Genomic DNA, 6,216 nt, shown 5'->3' with positions numbered 1-6,216 from the left:
ACAGTGTAACATAGTGATTTAGACTTTCTATTTAACCTGGAGTTTAAGATAATAGAAGCTAATGCTCAATAATGGCATTATTACAGAGTTCACTCGTTTAAGATTCCTTTAACCTTTAATGGTAGAGAGCTACTCTGAAAATATTTTCATGCTGTCAGAAAAAATTGAAAGTATCCAAATATGGGAAGAGTATAAGGACAATGAAGAGAAGTTGAGCAAACTTACAACTTATTCAGATAATCAGTTTGCACACTATGTATTTTCCATACAAGTTGTAAATTGATTGTGTTCCTTTTTTAAAGCAAGCTTGAAAATAAAATCTGTCAAGATTATATGTGTTAAATTACCATTAGAATATGTTATAATCCAGAGTTCAAGTTACGTGGAAATGCCTTTCCTAACCATGTGTTTAAAGGAATCTGCTATCAAACACATTTCTAAAGAATACGTATGAGTGCTTGTCATTAGTTTTCTACTAGCTATTGAGTTTGGAGAGTCTGATTTCCTCCCTCTGAAAGTTATTAGAGTGCTGCTCTATTTCACAGACAACCAGCACCTCAGCAGGGCTCAGTAGAGCCCTGAACCTCTTCCTGGGGTTCTTTTTCCATGCTGGGTGTTGGGTTATTTTAAGATGAATGCAGCTCGTCTTATAGAAAGCAAAAATGGGAAAGAACGCTAAGCAACTGAAAAGATTCACTCTAAAATCCAAAGGCCCACAGCCTCTTGCTGTGTCAGGCAGAGTTTCAGAAAATGATAAATTTGATTTTCTTCAAAAAGGTCTGTTACTATGCTGAAGAAAATATTTGGATTAATTAGACACCAAAGTCGAGGCCTGTTGAGTCTCTGCTGAGTGAACCTATGTTTATGTTCCTGGCAAATAATGACCATATCTTCTATTATACCAGAGATGTTTACCCAAATTTGAACCATATTTAATTGTAGTTTCAATTGTTAAAATGTTCATGATTGTGTTGAATGTATTGCTTTTCAATCATTCAGTCTGAATTAGATATTTTCTATACTATTTACAATGATTCATGGTGGGTACAATGGATCCACTTGTGTCCTTGGGCAGTGTGAACCAGTCTTCATTCACTTCTACATTTAATCACAAGAGAGCCTCCATAGGGACAATATCATTTTCCATATTTTGCATATAGTATCCAGTTTCTAAACAGAAATGTCTACCAGTTCTGTTCAGCCCAGCATACTATTAACTCATGTGTAGAACTAATGTCATGAAATTTCTCTGTATCAAAGTTTCTTATAAATACCACTTAAAATGATATTTTGCTCTTTTTATGAACCTGAACTTAGATACATTAAAAACTGCTAGCTGACACAATTTGAGCTGACTTATGTAGGAGACACAAAGTGAGGCCAATTTTCAGTCAACTAAAAAGGAGCTGTAACTGGCAGGATGGTGTGTGTGTGTGTGTGTGTGTGTGTGTGTGTGTGTGTGTGTGTGTGTGTGTGTGTGTGTAAAACTTATCGGTCCTTCCTTTCTCCCTCACCACACAGTACAGGAAAGCACGAATACACGGAGCTCATGAGAAATGGGAACTGAAGTCCACACTCTTATTAAATCGGTCACATGTGTCTCCCCAATAAAGTGTCCATTGGCCCCTGTGTCCTGATCGGCTTGAGGTCAAAGACAACCTTTCAGATCTCACCAGTTAAACCTGGATCTCAGAGTTGTCATCACCCAGGAAACAAGACAGGGGCAGCATGCTCCAGCGTAAGCTGCACGACTTCCAGAATCCACTCAAACTTTCCCCTGACCACAAAGTTGGCAGAAGTGATGCCCCAAAGGTTGGCTCAATGGCTCCTCCCTCTTGTTCTTGGTGTGAGGTTAAGAAGGTGGGCAGCCCGGCAGACGCACAGCAGTGCAACACCAGTAGCAAAGCATCATCATACTTCAGAGAGTTTGTTTTTGCCAAAAGTCAGGCCAGGCGGGTGGGGTGATCAAGTGAAGTTATGTTCTGTGTGAAAAGTCGCTGGGGGATGAAATGCAAAGGGGCTTTCTGCTTTGTCCCTATCGCCACACATCTCTTATTAACTTAATCAGATTCATGGATGAGATGCATTTGGTTCACAGAAAAAAATTAGGGAAAAACAGACATGTCATCTTTGCTGTGGGTTCACATTAAAAGAAAAAGAAAAATTAGTCCCACCATTTATTTCTGTGGCAGAATATTTCACTATAATATAAACTGACTTTCATAAAATATCAGCAAATTTGAAATGCCAGATGGAGACCTTCATACTGGCCCTTTTGAGCTGTTTTTTTCTATTTTAGAAGCAAAGAATGAATACTTATCTTGTCAGTTTATGTGCTCTATTATACAAAGACTCTGCTTTGTGCAAACCAATGTCAATCAATTTAGAATAAATTGATTCCCCTCTCTAAGAATGGAAGAATAACCTAATCTACAAATAGATGTTTTCAATGAATGTACCATTTACATCTGGTTTCTGACCTCTGCCTTCCCTATTGATTGAAACCAATAAGTATTCATATTTTCAGTCATGAGATATAAAAGTACTCCGCTGTTTTCTTGCCAAAGGACTTCCCTATATTATGATCTTTATATCTGAATAACTCCCGAATTCTTGCAGCTAGAATCTGATAGAATACATTACAAGTTGCTTCAGTTTCAGAGAGCAGCTGTGTGAGTAGTTAAAGGTGACAGGGGAGAAAAGGAAGGGAGTGGAAATACATTGAAAGCACCCTCAGAAATAGGAATGGAGCTAAGATGCTGTAGCTTACAGATGCCATTTCTAGAAAATTAGGCTAGGGCTGAACTGGACCTTGAAGAGCAATGATTCCCACACTGAATAAAGCTGGGGTTGTCCTTTGGTGAGGTTGCTGGTGTAGTCCCGCTGCTCTGCCCCTGTGCAGTCACTGGCTATGTGTATCTCTTCTTTCTTGAGCTGTTGATTATCATGCTTAGTTTATCATGCTTAGATTATCATGCTTAGAATAATATAGAATCTCAAAGGAGCTGTTTCCATCCCTAAAAGAGGGAAGCTCAGTGGTATAATTGTGATGTGTGTTCTGTTTCTTCCCCAACATAATTTGGTGATTTGTTAACATAAAATTGTAGAACTTATAGTCAGGAAAATATTACCTACTCCTTCACTAGAAAAAAGTACTTGGCAATAAATCTGAACAGTTGGCTCCTGCTTTTTTAGAAGACAGATTACAAAAATTCCTATCCTGGAATTGAAGTTGCAAGTTTACTCAAGGCTATGTGATTTAAAATGTACATTTTCTAAAATGCTATGAAGATGTTGTTTTTCAATGTATGAACACAGATGTACACAGGTATAAACGTCTAAGGCATTGGGGTCCCTGCGTAAGGGTCACAAAATCACCAGGACACAGGGGATGCAGAGTACAAACAGCAATTGCCACTGTATGCTGTGCTTTATTGGTAGTGGGTATTTAAGGACAGGCAAGCATTACCTTTGCCAAGATTTAGTCAGGAGCCATTCACACAAAGAATTTCAACAGATGCAATTTTACTTTTCCTATGAGACAATGTCTTTGTATATTTTTACCTAAACTATTTTAGAGCAAGCTCAAACCATATCCCCAAACTCAGGAAAATGCTTGACTAGCTGTTCATCTATACTTAAGCAAGCAGAAGTGCTACTTTCATAGGGCCATCATAGAAGCTTGTGTTGTTTTTGTAAAAATCAAATATAACAGTACAAGTGTAAACAAAATAATAACAACCATAATTCCCATAGCATTAGCAGTATGTGAAATGCTTTGTAGTATTCCTTTTGGATCCAACAATTCCAACTTTAATAAATGCATCAGCAATATTAGAAGCATCATCATTGGCAAATTGTTTACCAAAAATATCATGTACATTAAATTGTAACTGAGCAATCAATTGAGCAGCAGTAGAATTTCCAAATAAATACTGCTGTATTACATTCCAATCATGTATAGATTAAATTTTACTTTACATTAATAATGCATAAGGTAGTAGAATTCCAATCACATTTCAATAATAACTGTTTTTCCTCAACCAATAACTTTTTCCCTAACCATTGCACCATCTGTTAAGAACATTAATCTGTTTGTAACCAAGCATCAATTTCTACCTGTGAGATGCACAATTCATGTGAATCCCGGTGCCATTCTTTCACAAAGTGTTTAGTAGCTGGGAAAACGTCACCTTTGATGTATCTAGGGCATTTTTAAACACCACAGCAACTGCCAGAAGTCTGTGACATGTACTTTGAGATAGGGAGAGAGAACATGTTTCCTTCTCTAACCTGGCATGACAAGAGCTTTCCACAAACACAAACACAGTCCTCAGATAATCCTGAGGCTAGAGCCTGCATCATTCTGCCCCTTCAACATAGACCATGAGTTTTCACAATTTCCTTTTTTCTTTTGTTTTAAAAGTAAAACTGTATTCGATGTCGTTATAATTTGTGGAGAAGAAGCGGAAAAACAAATCGTTTAAATAGGGATACAGGTGGACCCATTGCACCAATGAGATATACAAGTTGTTAAGTCGAAAACGAATTTACAACTTTGGTGGGGGGGGGTTGGAGGGAGGGAGGAGGTGGGGGGGCAGGGAAGGATGGGAGGGATGGGGAAACAAAGGAGGAGACTACAATGCTTGATAAGAAATTACTCATTATCATGCCGATGCCATTGTAACCCCTCTGTACAGTATTTACACAATAACACAAAGAGGAAAAAAAAGAAAAAAAGACAACAACAAGAAAAAGGAATGTACATATATAGTTTTAAATATTGTATAAATCCATTGATATAACTTGTTTGTATATACTGCTTTTCTCAGTGCACCTTTTCATTATCTAAATAAAGCAGTCAGTTGAAAAAATAAAATAAAAAGAGTGGTAATAGCAATTAAGCTTAAAATCACAGCTACAATGGTTCCAATCATACGCGTTGTGCATTTTAGCAATTTGGTAAAAAATTCAATAACAACACTATCCTGGGGGCAGTTTAAAAAGTTGACTGGAGAAGGACAAAAGATGTTACAATTCACAGCTAAACGTGTCACGGCTGAGAACTTGTTTCTGGCCATGTGCGCCCTGCTTACTTTTGAAAATTCTGCCCATGCCAATGTAAGTTTTTGGGCCTTTGTTCCTCAACCTCCTTTATTGGAACCCGTTGTTTGGGGAGACATAGACATAACCGTCAATACCGTTCCTGCTGTTTTTTCTCCTCCTTGGAATAATTTGTCATTTAACAATAAGGATGATGGTAGCTTTTTAAATTTTACTTAGTATACTCATTCCTTGCCAACACATGTTTGAAATAAAATATTATAGCAGATGTTATTTATCCAACTGACACTGATGGCGACGTAGTCCAAAGCCAAGGGAACCATGGCCTGCATGGGGATTTCTTCGTCCTCAACTGGTGGCTGATTTCATTGTAGGATACATGGTTGTCCTCACTGGGCCACGTCTATATCCACTGGGTGGGAAGGCATTATTGTTTGCCATCCTGTGTAGACACAAAACCATATCCTTGCCCCTTAAGTAATAATGTTCCTGGTTGTCCTTCTGGTTCCAGTGCAATCTTAATTGATACAGGAGCATTTAAATAAGGTTTTTCTGATATTTGTTCAAAATGGCACTAAGCTCTATTTAAAATATCTACTTGTGGTAAGTTTGAAAAGTTAAGAACAAAAAGAGCCTGATGTAAAATTATTTTAGGATTTTGCATGGAAAACCACAAAATATCCATACATTCACCCAACTTTTTCCTCCTTTTTATTTTATTTTTTTCTACTGGCTGCTTTATTTAGATAATGAAAAGGTGCACTGAGAAAAGCAGTATATACAAACAAGTTATATCAATGGATTTATACAATATTTAAAAATATGTATGTGCATTCCTCTTTCTTGTTGTGGTTGTCTTTTTTTCTTTTTTTTCCTCTTTGTTTTATTGTGAAAATACTGTACAGAGTGGTTACAATGACATTGGCAAGATAATGAGTAATTTCTTATCAAGCATTGTAGTCTCTTCCTTTGTTTCCCCTTCTCATCCCTTCCTCCCCTGGTCCCCCCACCCAGGCCTCCTCCATCCCTCCAACTCCCCCCTCACCACCAAAACTCCTTAGGTTGTAATCCTCGAGGATTTACTCCAGCAGGTACAACTCTCAGATGCATTGGTCTGCAAATACGACATTATTTTATAATTTGTTTAGCTTG

This window comes from Dipodomys merriami, unplaced genomic scaffold, assembly GCF_024711535.1.
Source record: "Dipodomys merriami isolate MVZ:Mamm:240054 unplaced genomic scaffold, mDipMer1.0.p SCAF_18, whole genome shotgun sequence".
Lineage (NCBI taxonomy): Eukaryota > Metazoa > Chordata > Mammalia > Rodentia > Heteromyidae > Dipodomys > Dipodomys merriami.
The sequence above is the reverse complement of the archived record's forward strand: the minus strand, read 5'-3'. Positions refer to the sequence as shown.